The following is a 16,835-nucleotide window of genomic DNA, read 5'->3' as shown; positions in this document are numbered from 1 at the left end:
AAACAGGAATAAGTTGACAACAGAGAAGAAAACTTCCTCAGTAGAGATGGAAGAAAAAGTAAAAGCAGCAGAAGCATTGTCACTTCTCATGTCCCTGAGAAGTAAACACAATGACCAAAAATGAAGAATTAATTAATTATATTTCATTTGAACAGGAAATTCAATTGAGCACACTGACCCAGTAAACCATGTATGTGACTATAAAATAATTGAACATACAATCCACAAATCGATTGTACTCAGTGAAAAAAGTTAATTCCCCTTTGTATTCTTTGCAAGTTCAACTTGAGAAAACTCTGTGTGTGTCTCATTGATCTTGGTACTTTTTATTCAGTCTTCCACCTCTTCATTTGTACCTGCCACATTTATGTTTCCTCCTCAAGACATTTGGGAATTTGAGACAACATTCTAGTAGGTATATCTCCAATTACTGCATACAGAAATGAATGTAAAATGTAATCCAATCACTGTCAATAGATCAATTACACTGACTTCTACATAACATGAATATTCTCATTACAAAAGGGCAAGATGAGGTCTCTGTGATCATCACTAACATTGTGTGATCAATCAGCTATTATAAGAATGTACTTTCTATGTGACAATAGTATACAGACATGATGGAAAGGAACAGCCATCATATTCCATGTGGTATCTAGGTAAGCAGTAGAAATACTGTGATGGATAAACATTCTCTACATCATATTTCCTCTCAGTCCTTTTTTTCTAGATTTGATATAGTAATAATACCAATCAATTTACATGAGAGAGGTGAGAGTTTTGATACAGGATTTTAGAAACATACCAGACAACTTCCAATGTGTGCTCTTTATACATCAAAATAAATGGATTTTTAAGAAATTATTTACACTTTGGCCTTTTGGATTCATCATTTGTAAGCACAAATAGACAAAGTTAAAGAAGTTTAGGGATAAAAATATATAGAGAATTAACTCTAATTTATAAAAAACCAAGCCATTCTCCAATTGAAAAATGGTCAAAGGATATGAACAGACAATTCTCAGAAAAAGAAATTGAAACTATTTCTAGTCATATGAAAAGATGCTCCAAGTCATTATTAATCAGAGAAATGCAAATTAAGACAACTCTAAGATACCACTACACACCTGTCAGATTGGCTAGAATGACAGAAAAAAATAATGATGATTGTTGGAGGGGATGTGGGAAAACTGGGACATTGATGCATTGTTGGTGGAGTTGTGAATGAATCCAACCATTTTTTTAAAAATTTAATAGCCTTTTATTTACAGGATATATGCATGGGTAACGTTACATCATTAACAATTGCCAAACCTCTTGCTCCAATTTTTCACCTCTTACCCCGCCACCCCTCCCCTAGATGGCAGGATGACCAGTACATGTTAAATACATTAAAATATAAATTAAATACACAATACAGTATACATGACAAAACGTTATTTTGCTGTACAAAAGAATCAGACTCTGAAATATTGTACAATTAGTTTTTGAAGAAATAAAAATCATATGTGCATAAATATAGGGATTGAGAGATTCAATGATAATGGTTTTAAATCATCTCCAGAGTTCTTTTTCGGGCTGTGGCTAGTTCAGTTAATTACTGCTACATTGGAAATGATTTGGATGATCTCGTTGCTGAGGATTGGCCTGGTCCATCAGAACTGGTCATCATATAGTAGTTAAGTGTTGAAGTATAAATGATCTGGTCCTAACTCATTTCACTCAGCATCAGTTCGCATTATAAAGTCTCTCAGGCCTTTCTGAAATCATCCTGTTGGATTCATTTCTTACAGAACAAAGTAATATTCCATAATGATTCATATACCACAATTTATTCAGCCATTCTACCAACTGATGGACATCCATTCAGATTTCAGTTTCTAGCCACTGAAAGGGCGACCTACTGAAACATTCGTGCATATACTGGTCCACTTGCTTCTTTATAATCTCTTTGGGATATAAATCCAGTAGTAACACTGCTGGATCAAAAGTATGCCAAGTTTGTAATTTTTGATCTAGTTCCTAAAGTACTCTCAGAATAGTATAATTCATTCACAAACTCACACAACTAATGCATCAATGTCCCAGTTTTCCATCCTCAACAAATCATCATTATTTTTCCTAATTCATCTGTAGCCAATACAATGCAGTGTGTGATAATATAGATCTAGGTTCTTAATTGCATTCTCTAGATTAGAGTAATACTTGGAGCGAGCTCTTCAGTTAATATGACTAGAAATAGTTTCAATTTCGTTATCTGAGAATTGTCCTGTTCATATCCTTGTCATTTTCAATGGAAAAATGATCTTGAAATTTTTATTTTTATTTTTATTGATCGTTTGAAAGTTCTTTATTTGAATCATCTGTTTAATTTCAATAACCATGTATATTTACAGGATATTAATACATGGGTAACTTTACAGCATTACCAGTGCCAAACCTCTTCATTCAATGTTTTACCTCTTACGCCCACCCTCCTAGAATGGGTGATCACATGATGTACAATATATTAAAAGTATAAATTATGATACCTATAATTTATGTTTACCTCGACAAAGACGTTATTTTGCTGTAAAAGAATCAACTCTGAGTAATATTCTCAATTAGCTGTGACAGAAATCAAAATAGAGTGTGCATCAATGATAGGATTCACTGAATTCACATAACATTTATGTTTCAGTCATCTACCAAGGTTCTATTCTGTGCATACTACAGTTGTCATTCAGCTACTCTCCATTAGAAATGATTTGGTTGATCTTTTGCTGAGATAGCTGATCCATCATGAACTGAAGTCATCATATCTGTCAGGAAAATCAATGATGATTGTTGGAGGATCGAGGAAAACTGACTCTTGCATTTTTTAGGTTGTGGTTGTGATTAGATCCAACCATTTTGGAAAGTAATTTGGAACTAATATCAAAAGTTTCAAAGCTGTTGATACACGGATAAAACAGTGATTACTACTGGGTTATATACCAAAAGATTATAAGAGAAGCTGTATGTGCACGAATGTTTGTGGCAGCCTCTTTGTAGATGGCTAGAAACTGGAAACTGAATGGTGTCCATCAAGTAGAACAAATGGCTGAATAGAATTGTGGTATACTGAAAATTATGAATAGTTACTGTTCTGTAGAAAATGACCAACAGGATATTGTCAGAAAGCCTGGAGGAACAAATTGACAGACTGATGCTGAGTGAAATATGAACAGGAGTCCAGGAGATCATTATACTTCAACAAAAATGAGATTAGACAGATTCTGATGAGATCAGGCCATCCTCAGCATGGCTGAAGACCAGAAAATAATGATGTAATGTGAGCATGAAACTGAACTATTGTGCTTAGAAAAATTGGGGATTCACTAAAAACCATTTAATTAAATTTCCCAATAGCCTATATTTATGCACAATGCATTTTAATGTTACACTTCATACAAGCTAATTGTAATAACTTCAGTGCCTGATCTCTTTTGTACGACTGAAAATAATGTTAATGTCATAGAATACTATAAATTATAGTATCAAGTTATATTTTAATGTTTTAAATCTGACTGGTCATCGTATCTGTGAGAGGTGGGGAGATAAGAATGTGTGATAAAATGGAACAGAGGTTTGGCAATTATTAATGCTGTAAAGTTACCCATGTTATTATCTCATGTAAATAAAGGCTAGTAAATTAACAAAAATATAATAAGAAAATATGAAAAGAACTGGTCATCATATAGTATTATTGTTGAAGTATATAATGATCTTCTGGTCCTGCTCATTTCACTCAGCATCAGTTCGTGTAAGTCTCTCAGGCCTTTCTGAAATCATCCTGTTGGTCATTTCTTACAGAACAGTAATATTCCATAATTTTCATATACCACATTTGTTCAACTCATTCTCCAACTGATGTGAATCCATTCAGTTTCAGTTTTAACCACTAACAAAGGGGTGCACAAACGATTCGTTCACATACAAGTCCCTTTCCCTTCTTTATCAATCTCTTTGGGATATAATACTCGGTATTAACACTGCTGGATCTAAAGGAATACACAGTTTGATAACTTTTTGAGCCATGGTTCAAACTACTCTCCAAATGGTTGGATTCGATTCACAACTCCACCAACAATGCATCAATGTCCCAGTTTTCCGCATCCTCAACAATCATCATTATATTTTTCCTGTCATCTTAGCCAATCTGACAGGTCTGAAGTGGTATCTTAGAGTTGTCTTAATTTTGCATTTCTCTGATTAATAATGACTTGGAGCATCTTTCCATATGACTAGAAATAGTTTCAATTTCTTCATCTGAAATTGTCTGTTCATATTCTTTGACCATTTTCAATTGGAGAATGGCTTGATTTTATTATAATTAGAGTTAATTCTCTATATATTTTGGAGATGAGGCCTTTATCAGAACCTTTGACTGTAAACATATTTTTCCCAGTTTATTGCTTGCCACTTCTAATCTTGTCTTGCATTAGTTTTGTTTGTCAAAGACTTTTTCAGTTTGTAATAAATCAGAAATTTTCTATTTTGTGAATCAGTAATGATCTCTAGTTCTGCTTTGGTCATAAAGACCTTCCCTTCCACAGGTCTGAGAGTAAACTATCCTGTGTTCCACTAATTTTTAATAATTTCATTCTCTAATGCCTAGGTCATGAACCCATTTTGGACCTTATCTTGGTGTACAGCTTTAAGTATGGATCAATGCCTAATTTCTGCCATATTAGTTTCCAATTTTCCCAGCAATTTTTATCAAACAGTAGATTCTTATCCCAAAGCTGGGATCTTTGGGTTTGTCAAAGGAACTAGGTTGCTATATTTGTTGACTGTTTTATCCATGAACCTAATCTATTCCACTGATCAACTTAATCTATTCCTAGCCAATACCAAATAGTTTGGTAACTCTGCTCTATAATATAATTTTAGATCTGGCTCAGCTAAGCCACCTTCCTTTGATTTTTTTTTCATTAATTCCATTGAAATTCTTGACCTTTTGTTTTCCATATGAACTTTGTTTATTTTTCTAGGTCATTAAAATAGTTTTTGGGAAGTCTCGATTGGTATAGCGCTAAATAAATAGATTAGTTTAGGTAATATTGTCATCTTTATTATATTTGCTCGCCCTATCAAGAGCATTTAATATTTTTCAATTGGTTAGATCAGACTTAATTTGTGTGAAAGTGGTCTGTAATTTTGCTCATGAAGTTTCCGATTTTCCCTTGGCAGATAGATTCCTAAATATTTTATATTATCAGTAGTTACTTTAAATGGAATTTCTCTTTGTAACTCTGACTGTTGGATTTTGTTAGTGATATATAGAATGCTGATGACTTATGTGGGTTTATTTTATAACCAGCAACTTTGCTAAAGTTGTGGATTATTTCTAATAACTTTTAGCAGAATCTCTGGGGTTCTCTAAGTATACCATCATGTCATCGGCAAGAGTGATAATTTGGCTTCCTCATTGCCTATTCTTATTCCTTTAATCTCTTTCTCAGCTCTTATTGCTATAGCTAGCGTTTCTAATACAATATTAAATAGTAAAAGGTGATAGTGGGCAACCTTGTTTCCTCCAGATCTTATTGGGGAATGGTTTGCAGTTTGTCTCCATTACATATGATGTTTACTGATGGTTTTAAAATAGATGCTTCTGATTATTTTAAGGAAAAGTCCATTTATTCCTATACTCTCAAGTGTTTTTTAATAGGAATGGATGTTGGATTTTATCAAATGCATTTTCTGCATCTATTGAGATGATCATATGGTTTTGTTAATTTGGTTATTAACATGGCCAATGTATTGATAGTTTCCTAATATTGAACCAGCCATGCATTTCTGGTATAAATCCTACTTGATCATAGTGTATTATCTTGGAGATGATTTTCTGTAGTCTTTTTGCTAATATCTTATTTAAGATTTTAGCATCAATATTCATTAGGGAGATTGGTCTATAATTATCTTTTATTATTTTTTTTTTTTTTATTTAATAGCCTTTAATTTACAGGATATATACATGGGTAACTTTACAGCATTAACAATTGCCAAACCTCTTGTTCCAATTTTTCACCTCTTACCCCCCACCCCTCCCTAAATGTGCAGGATGATAGTAGATGTTAAATATATTAAAATATAACTTAGATACACAATAAGTATACATGACAAAACATTATTTTGCTGTACAAAAGATCAGACTCTGGAATTATTGTACAATTAGCTTGTGAAGGAAATCAAAGATGCTAGGTGTGCATAAATATAGGGACTGGGAATTCAATGTAATGGTTTTAGTCATCTCCAGAGTTCTTTTTCTGGGTATAGTAGTTCAGTTCATTACTGCTCCATTAGAAATGATTTGGTTGATCTCGTTGCTGAGGATGGCCTGATCCATCAGGACTGGTCATCATCTAGTATTGTTGTTGAAGTTTTCAGCCTACCTGGTTTAGGTATCAGTACAATGTCTGTGTCATAGAAGGAATTTGGTAGGACTCCTTCATTCCCTATTTTATCAAATAATTGTTATAGCATTGGGGCCAATTGTTCTTTAAATGTTTGGTAAAATTCACATGTAAATCCATCTGGTCCTGGGGATTTTTTCTTAGGGATTTGTTTAATTGCCTGTTCTATTTCTTTTTCAAATGGGACTATTCAAGCAATTTACTTCCTCCTCTGTTAGTCTGGGAAGTCTGTATTTTGGAGTGTTTCATTTCACTTAGATTATCAGAATTTATTGGCATAAAGTTGAGACAAAATAACTCTATATTATTTCTCTAATTTCCTCTTCATTGGTGGAAAGTTCTCCCTTTTCATTTTTAAGACTACTAATTTCATTTCCTCCCTCCTTTTCGAGATCAGATTTAGCAAAGGCTTATCTATTTTATTGGTACTTTTCATAGGAGACAAATCTTTAGATTTATTAATTAGTTCAATAGTTTTTTTACTTTCAATATTTTTAATTTCTCCTTTTTAATTTTAGAATTTCCAATTTAGTATTTGATTGGGGTTTTAATTTGGTCTTTTTTAGTTTTTTTTTAGTTGCAACAATTCATTAATCTTTTCTTTCTCTGTTTTATTCAAGTAAGCCTCTGGGATATAAAATTCCTCTTATTACGGCTTTGGCTGCATCCACAAATTTTGGGTATGATGTCTCATCATTGTCATTATCTTGGTGAATTATTAATTGTATGTATAATTTAGCTGCTTCCACAATCATTCTTTTAAGATGAGATTGTTTAGTTTCCAATTCCTTTTGGTCTATTTCCCCCTAACTTTTTGTTGAATGTAGTTTTTATTGCATCCTGATCTGAAAAGAAAGCATTTACTATTTCTGCTTTCTTGCATTTAATTTTGAGGTCTTTATGTCCTAATATATGGTCAATTTTTGAATAGGTTCCATGAACTGCTGAGAAGAAAGTATATTCCCTTCTATCTCCATTCAATTTTCTCCAAAGATCCAACATACCTAATTTTTTCTAATATTCTATTTCTTCTTAATTTCTTTCTTATTTGTTTTGTGGTTTGATTTGTCTAATTCTGAAAGTGCAAGGTTGAGATCTCCTACTATTACAGTTTTGTTGTCTATTTCTTCTTGCAACTCTCTTAACTTCCTTTAGGAAGCTAAGTGCCATACCACTTGGTGCATATATGTTTAATTTGATATTGCTTCGTTTTTATGCTCCACTTTTAGCAGGATGTAGTTTCCTTCTTATCTCTTTTAATTAGATCAATTTTTGACTTTTGTTGATCTGAGATAAGGATGGCTACCCTCTTTTTGACTTCACCTGAAGCATAATAGATTTTGCTCAGCCTTTTACCTTTACTCTATATTTATCCCTGCTTTAAATGTGTTTTTGTAAAAACATATTGTAGGGTTCTGACTTTTGATCCAGTCTGCTATTGCTCTTCTTTATGGGGAGTTCATCCATTCACATTTACGGTTAGAATTACTAAATCTGTATTCCTGCCATCCTAATAACCCCAGATTGTGCTTTACTTATTCTTGCCTCCCCAACCCTCTTTCCCTTTTAAACTTTATATTCCCTCTTGTATCAGTCGATACTTATCCAATTTATAATCCCTCCTCCCCTTTGGAGTCTTTCCCTCCTTCCTTCCTTATTACTCTTTCTTTTCCCTTTTCCTTCCCCGTTTTTAATGAGGCGAGAGAATTTTCTCTAAAACAAATGTCAATTATTTTTTCTTTGAGCTAACTCTGATGAGAGTAAGATTCACACAATGTTCCTCCTCTCTAAATTCCCTCAGATGATAAGTTTCCTTAGCCTCTTTGTGGATGTGGTTCCCTCTTTTATCCCTCCTTCCCACCTTATTCTGCCATCATCCCTTTTCCATATCTACTTCCCTTTTTTATGTTATATCAGTACAATCAAATTTTACATGTATTTTTTTTTTGTATATCCACAACAGAAATACAATTCTCAAGAGTTATTTTTTCCTTTTCTGCATCTCTTGAGTTCTATGCTTGGAGATCAAATTTTTTGTTTAGTTCTGGTTTTTTCTTCAGAAACAAATGGAATTCATTTGTTTCATTAAATGTCAATCTTCTTCCCTGGAGGAAAATGCTCAGCTTAGCTGGTGTTATTCTTGGCTGCATCTCAAGTTCTTGTGCCTTTCGGAATATCATATTCCAGGCCCTTCTTTCCTTTAAGGTAGAGGCAGCCAGATCTTGGGTGAACCTTATTGTGGCATCTTGGTATTTAAATGTTTTTTTTTTGGCTGCTTGTAAATTTTTTTTCCTTAATCTGATAGTTTTGAAATTTTGCCACAATATTCCTTGGGGTTTTTATTTTAGGGTTTCTTTCAGAAGGTGTTCGATGAATTCTTTCAATCCTATTTTACTGTCTGATTCTATTACATCTGGGCAGTTCTCTTTGATGATTTCTTGTAAAATAGTCATCTAGGTCTTTTTTTTCATCATAGTATTCAGAAAGTCCAATAATCCTCAGATTATCTCTCCTAGATCTATTTTCCAAGTCTGTCGTTTTGCAAGTAGATAATTCATGGTTTTTCCAGTTTATCATTTTTTTGTTTTGCTTGACTGATTCTTGCTGTCTCAATGAATCATTAGTTTCTATTTGTTCAGTTGTAATTTTTAAAGAATTATTTTCTTCATTAGCTTTTTACTTCTTTCTGTATATGTCCAATTGAGTTTTGAATGTATTGTTTTGGTCTGTAGATTTTTTTCCATTTCACTAATTTTTTTTTTTTTTTTAGTGAATTATTTTCTTTTCCAATTCACAGATCCTACTTTCTTGCGTGTTCTTTGTCTTTTCCAATTCACAAATCCTACTTTCTAGTGAATTCTTTATTTTTTCCAATTCACAATTCTTACTTTCCTGAGATTTTTTTATTTTTTCCAATTCACCAATTTTGTTTCCCTGCACTTCCTGGGAATTTTTTAACTTTTCAAATTCGTATTTCAGGAAGTTGTTGCTCTTTGTAAGGCTTCTCTTTCCTTTCCCATTTATCTTCTAACTCTCTTTGAGACTTTTAATGGTCTCTTCTATGAGAGCATCATGTAAAGGAGGACAGTTTGATGCATTTTTGCTGTTTGAGGTCTCTTCAGGTTTGCTGACCTGCTCTTTTTCTGCATAGAAGCTGTCGATCATTCTTTTCATCTTTTTATTCATGTTTTAAAGCCTTTAGGGTAGGTCTCTTAGGCAAGGGGGTTACCAGCTTCCTCTGCAGAGCGGAGATGTAAACCGATTTCCGGCTCCGAGGTATGGGAGTGCTCTGAGTGAGAGTTTTCCCTTCCCCAACAGGAAGTGGATTCAGCACTGGCCGAGCTATCAAACTGCTTGGTAGGGCTGAGTGGGTTAGCGATTGCCCTAGGCTAGAGACTAAGGGGTGAAAGTGTCACTGCCCCAGGCCGGATCCTCTTGTGGGACTGTGAGTATTAGCAGCTGACTGCAGACCGCAGACCGCAGACCGCCCGGAACTCTGCCCCAGTGTCTCTGCCCAATGCAAATCGGCCCTGGAAAGCTCTATGGCCCCAAGCCGAGCTTCCCACTGCACAGATTGGAGGCTAACCCGGGCTGAGTCCTCCTGCCGTGCGGGATCACAACTGCCCCAAGGAAAAGCCACGTACTGTGGGTTGGGGCTGCGGGCTTGTGCTGAGATCTGTGCCTTCACCCTCGGTTTGAGACTCTCCTCAGAACCTAATTTCTCTCTCCCGTCTGCGCCGATCTCCCCCCTGGCCCCAGAACGAACCTTTTTGGCGAGACTGCAGATTTTCTTTGGCCGGTGAGTTGTTCTACTTCTTATCTTTACGAATTGTAGCAGTCAAGACTATTTTTGAGGCTCGATATAATATTGATAAAGAGGGTAAGAGAAGAGCTTAGAAAGTCACGTGTGTCTTCTCCGCCATCTTGGCTCCGCCCCCGATTTTTTATAAATTAGAGTTAATTCTCTATATATTTTGGAAATGAGGCCTTTATCAGAACCTTTGACTGTAAAAATATTTTCCCAGTTTATTGCTTCCCTTCTAATCTTGTCTGCATTAGTTTTGTTTGTACAAAAACTTTTCAGTTTTGGTATAATCGAAATTATCTATTTTGTGATCAGTAATGATCTCTAGTTCTGCTTTGGTCATAAAGACCTTCCCCTTCCACAGGTCTGAGAGGTAAACTATCCTGTGTTCCTCTAATTTATTAATAATTTCATTCTTTATGCCTAGGTCATGAACCCATTTTGACCTTATCTTGGTGTATGGTGTTAAGTATGGATCAATGCCTAGTTTCTGCCATATTAGTTTCCAATTTTCCCAGCAATTTTTATCAAAGAGTAAGTTCTTATCCCAAAAGCTGGGGTCTTTGGGTTTGTCAAAGACTAGGTTGCTATATTTGTTGACTGTTTTATCCCTTGAACCTAATCTATTCCACTGATCAGCTAATCTATTCCTTAGCCAATACCAAATAGTTTTGGTAACTGCTGCTCTATAATATAATTTTAGATCTGGTACAGCTAAGCCACCTTCATTTGATTTTTTTCATTAATTCCTTGAAATTCTTGACCTTTTGTTTTCCATATGAATTTTGTTGTTATTTTTCTAGGTCATTAAAATAGTTTTTGGGAGTCTGATTGGTATAGCGCTAAATAAATAGATTAGTTTAGGTAATATTGTCATCTTTATTATATTTGCTCGCCCTATCCAAGAGCATTTAATATTTTCAATTGGTTAGATCAGACTTAATTTGTGTGAAAAGTGGTCTGTAATTTTGCTCATAAAGTTTCTGATTTTCCCTTGGCAGATAGATTCCTAAATATTTTATATTATCAGTAGTTACTTTAAATGGAATTTCTCTTTGTAACTCTGACTGTTGGAATCCAACCATTTTGGAGAATAGTTTGGAACTATGCTCAAAAAGTTATCAAAGTGTGCATACCCTTTGATCCAGCAATGTTACTACTGGGCTTATATCCCAAAGAGATTATAACGAAGGGAAAGAGACCTGTATGTGCACGAATGTTTGTGGCAGCCCTTTTGTAGTGGTGGCTAAAACTGGAAACTGAATGGATGTCCTTCAGTTGGAGAATGGCTGAATAAATTGTGGTATATGAATATTATGGAATATTACTCTTCTGTAAGAAATGACCAACAGGATGATTTCAGAAAGGCCTGGAGAGACTTACACGAATTGATGCTGAGTGAAATGAGCAGGACCAGGAGATCATTATATACCTCAACAACAATACTACATGATGACCAGTTCTGATGGACCTGGCCATCCTCAGAAGCGAGATCATCCAAATCATTTCCAATGGAGCAGTAATGAACTGAACCAGCTACACCCAGAGAAAGAACTCTGGGAGATGACTAAAAACCATTACATTGAATTCCCAATCCCTATATTTATGCCCACCTGCATTTTTTATTTCCTTCACAAGCTAATTGTACAATATTTCAGAGTCTGATTCTTTTTGTACAGCAAAATAACGTTTTGGTCATGTATACTTATTGTGTATCTAATTTATATTTTAATATATTTACCATCTACTGCTCATCCAGCCATCTAGGGAGGGGATGGGGGGTAAGAGGTGAAAAATTGGAACAAGAGGTTTGGCAATTGTTAATGCTGTAAAGTTACCCATGCATATAACCTGTAAATAAAAGGCTATTAAATAATATATATATATATGTATATATATATATATATATGTATATATATATATACATATATATATATATGTGTATATATATATATATATATATACATATATATATATATATATATATATATATATATATATATATGAAGTTTGGGGATAATTCCCTTTTTTTGTAATTATTCAGCTATGAAATGAAGGATGTCTTCTTTTAGGCCTTATGTCAATTAAGGAAATACACTGTTTCACTTTTGTTAAGGGAATCACCTTCAACCATCTCATACAGTAAGATCTTCCACTTCCTAACACAGAAAAGACATTATATCTTTGTATTCATGTATTTGTTCTATTCTTTCAGGTGCCATCTATGGTCTACACCAGGGGTCCTCAAACTACTGCCCGTGTTGGCCAGATGCGGCCTGCTGAGGATGTTTATGTGGCCCGCTGGCTTATGACAAAATCAGACCAGAAGTGACTTTCGATCTAACCTCGCCTTAGGAACGCACACTTCCGGCACTGGGTTGAGGCGGAGGAGACAGAGTGTGAGGCAATACTGAGGTGAGGTGAGTTCCCAGGCTGGGGTGTGAGGTGTGCGGAAGGGAGAGAGATGCAGAAGACAAAGAACTGATGGCCCACAGCCTTGTACAGTAATGGCAGCCACCACAACAGACAGGTGCAGGGGATGTACAGTGCATGCTACGCATGTTATAGCAGCTGCAGGGGGAATTCACTGCAGCAGGGAATGTCAGACGTGGGAGCGTGAAGAGCGGAAGAGAGAGTGCAGGAAACGGAGGCATCACAACACAGAGGCAGCTTGGATGAAGTTGGGCATTCCAGTCTGTATGTCTCTGTATAGGCAAAGTTATTGCTGGTATATTGTTTTTGTAGTGCTGTGTATATATATATATATATGTATATATATATATATATATATATATACATATATATATATATATATATATATATATATATATATGTATGTATTTTACTAATAGCAATTTGGAATCCCTAAGAAATAATGATGTCAAGAAAAAGAAAAATTGACTCCGAGTGTAGGATATTCAAAGAACAGTGGACTTATGATTACTTTTTCATGCAGTACAAGGAAAGAGCTGTATGTCTGATATGCCAGAATATAGTGTCTGTGTTCAAAGAATATAATTTGCGTCGACACTATGAAACTCAACATAAAAATAAATATGAGTGTTTGGTTGGAGAATTGAGGAAAGAAAATATTAAAACTGAAAAATACATTGACAAGTCAGCAAATTACTTTTGTGAAGCAGAAGCTGCTAAATATTTCATCAGTGTAAGCAAGTTTTCAAGTTGCCAAGCTAATGACACACACTAGTAGACCATTTGTGGAGGGAGAATTTGTTAAAGAATACCTTCTTTCTGTTGCCAAAGAGACGTGTCCAGAAAAGGCCAATTTATTTAGTACAGTGAGTCTTTCAGGACCTACAATTACATGGAGGATTGAAGAAATGGGAGACAATCTGCATCAGCATTTGCAAACTCCATAAAACATTTCATGTTTTTCCTTGACACTTGACGAAAGCAATGATGTTCGTAATTCTGCACAACTTCTAATTTTTATTCATGGGATGAATGATTATTTTGAAGTCATAGAAGAGCTTGCTACACTGTAAAGCATCAAAGGAACAACTACAGGAGAGGATATCTATGAAAAGGTTTGCCAAACTATTAATGGTTTGGAGCTGGACTGGGCTAATCTAGCCAGCATGACAACTGATGGTGCTTCTACCATGGTGGAGTCTAAGAAAGGAGTAATTGCTCGCATTAACCAAGAGATGGACAAACATAACCATTCTCATCCAATAGCCATGCACTGCCTCATCCACCAACAAGTGCTGTGTTGTTCTGTGTTCTATATCACACAGACGTCCATTGACTGAGTCGAGGGAGAGTTTTGAAATATTTCTATGTCTTACTTCCACAGATTACATTTTCTCTGCTTTCAAAAAACAAAGAAGTACCAGAGCTCAATTATGCAGAATGGAAATGGCACCTTGCCTTTCTGACAGATGTAACAGAGCTACTCAACAATTTCAATATGCAACTTCAAGGAAAGGGAAGCTCATCTGTGATATGCAATCATATGTCAAAGCATTTGAAGTAAAATTAGGCCTCCTCATCAAACAAATGAAGGAGGAAAACTTCTTCTATCTCCCCATAACTCAAAATCTGTTAGGGGAAAAAGCGTTGACTGCATTCCTAAACAAAACATGTGTGGATTCACTGGAAACATTGCAAAAGGAGTTCCAATTTAAATTTAAAGAGCTTCATCTCCATGAATAGGACATACAGCTTTTCTGTAACCCATTTTCTATTGACATTGAAAATGTGGATACAATTTACCAAATGGAACTGGCTGAAAAGCAGAATTGTGACTCTGAAACACGCATTCAAGTCAAGCAGTCTTCATAATTTCTATGCATCTCTCCCCTCTGAGACATATCCTCATCTCAGGAACCATGCACTCAAAATGGTAACCATCTTTGGCAGCACTTATATATGCGAACAGACTTTTTCTAGAATGAAACATTTGAAATCTCCAACTAGATCAAGATTAAAGGATGCACACTTGCATCACTTGTTACAACTAGCAGGGACAACTATGGAACCAAACATTGACCATCTCATTAGCCAAAAGCAGGCCCATAGTCCCCATTGAAATACTGGTAAGTTTGTTGATTTAACTTTACTTCATTTTAAATATTATATGTCCTCCTGCTTTGTTTCTTCACTTCAAAATAAGATATATGCAGCGTGCATAGGAATTTGTTCATAGTTTTTGTTTTTACTATAATCCAAACCTCCAACAGTCTGAGGGACAGTGAACTGGCCCCCTATTTAAAAAGTCTGAGGGTCCCCGGCCTACATCCAGCATTTCTATTTTTGGCAATGGAGTCCGCAAGTTATCCACTAATGCTAAAGACATAGACTTTAATATTTACATTTTATAGAAGAATATGAGAAGGTTTGATGCCTTTGTGAATTATTTTCAAGTTTTTTGAGTGATTTAGTGCTTTCAAAGTTAGTAAAGTGATTTTTGTCTAAAATTTCTTCTGAAATAACATTCTCTAATACAATATATAAATATTTGTAAAGAGTTTCTGAAAAATACACATGAATTCCATGAAGATCCAACAGTCACCCTTTCTGAAGAGTGCTCCATAAAACAGAACAATATATGGCTAATCACTATTTCACATCTCTATATCCAAGTCCATAAGAAGATCATTTTTCTCTTCCTCATTCACTGTAGACTAAATGCTTTTAATTGCCATTATTTGCCAACTTGATTTGTGGACCACTTTGTTGACAGGACCATTTTCCTCTCATACAATTTCTCCAAGATCTTTCAAGTCCTCTGTGGTAAAGTTCTAATGATGTTCAGAGTAGATTTTCATTTTTTTCAATAATATTTTATTTGTCTAAATACATGTAAAGATAGTTTTAATATATATTTTTGTAAAATTTTTGTATTCTAAATTTTCTCCCACTATCCTTTATCTGCTACCTTCCCAAAAGAACAAATAATCTAATATACCTTAAATATGTGCAATCTTTTTAAACATATTTCCATATTTATCATGTTATACAAGAAAAATTAGACCAAACTGGAAAAAAATGAAATAGAAAGCAAACAAAAAAGTGAAAATACTATACTTTGATCCAATGGTTCTCTCTCTGGATGTGATTGACATTTTCTGTCCCGAGTCTATTGGAATTGCCTTGAATCATGAATTGTTGAGAAGAGTCAAGTTCATCACCCTTCATCATCACATAAACTTCATGTTACTATTTACAATATTTTCATGGTTCTTCTCACTTTACTCAGCATCAATTCATGTAAGCCTTTCCAGCTTTTTCTGACACAAGCCTACTCATAATTTCTTTTAGAATAATATTTCATTACCTTCATAAATCATAACATTCAGCCGTTCCCCAACTTATGGACATCTATTCAATTTCTAGTTCCTTGCCATTACAAAGGGAGCTGCTTCAACAATTTTTGCCCATATGGGTCATTTTTCCTTTTTTATTTAGATTTTCATTTTTCCTGATGATTCAATGTTGAGCATTCTCAATCTCTCTGTGGATTCCTGAAGAATTCAAGGTAAATTGTGCTTTAGATTTGAAAGGTCAATTTGTCACAGAAGTTTATCTGAAAGCCTACACAGGGAATAGAGATGATCTTGATTAAGACTATTTAAGACTTATAAAACATGCATTTTGAAATTTGAAATATTTCTATGTCTTACTTCCACAGATTACATTTTTTCTGCTTTCAAAAAACAAAGAAGTACCAGAGCTCAATGATGCAGAATGGAAATGGCACTTTGCCTTTCTGACAGATGTAACAGAGCTACTCAACAATTTCAATATGCAACTTCAAGGAAAGGGAGGCTCATCTGTGATATGCAATCATATGTCAAAGCATTTGACATACACAGGGAATAGAGATGATCTTGATTAAGACTGAAAAGCTTCCTGAATGCTGCTGAGGGCCATGGTAAAGGGTGGGAGTTTGGAGCTACCAGTGTTTCCCAGGAGAAGTGGAGCAGAGACACAATAGTTGCAGTGCAGCTAACTTGGTCCTGACTCAGTATTTAAAATATAAAAAAGTGGGGCAGCTAGGTGATGCAGTAGATAGAGCATCAGCCCTGAAGTCAGAAGGAACTGAGTTCAAATCTGGCCTCAGACAC

The 16,835-nt window shown here is 34.9% G+C and overlaps 1 pseudogene; it reads right to left on the bottom strand.

The window, feature by feature from the left end:
* Window positions 1–753: 753 nt before the first annotated feature.
* LOC100918053 lies at window positions 754–16,272 on the bottom strand (annotated as a pseudogene).
* Between the last annotated feature and the right edge of the window lie 563 nt (window positions 16,273–16,835).

Source organism: Sarcophilus harrisii, chromosome 5, assembly GCF_902635505.1.
Source record: "Sarcophilus harrisii chromosome 5, mSarHar1.11, whole genome shotgun sequence".
Taxonomy (NCBI): domain Eukaryota; kingdom Metazoa; phylum Chordata; class Mammalia; order Dasyuromorphia; family Dasyuridae; genus Sarcophilus; species Sarcophilus harrisii.
The sequence above is the reverse complement of the archived record's forward strand: the minus strand, read 5'-3'. Positions and strand labels throughout refer to the sequence as shown.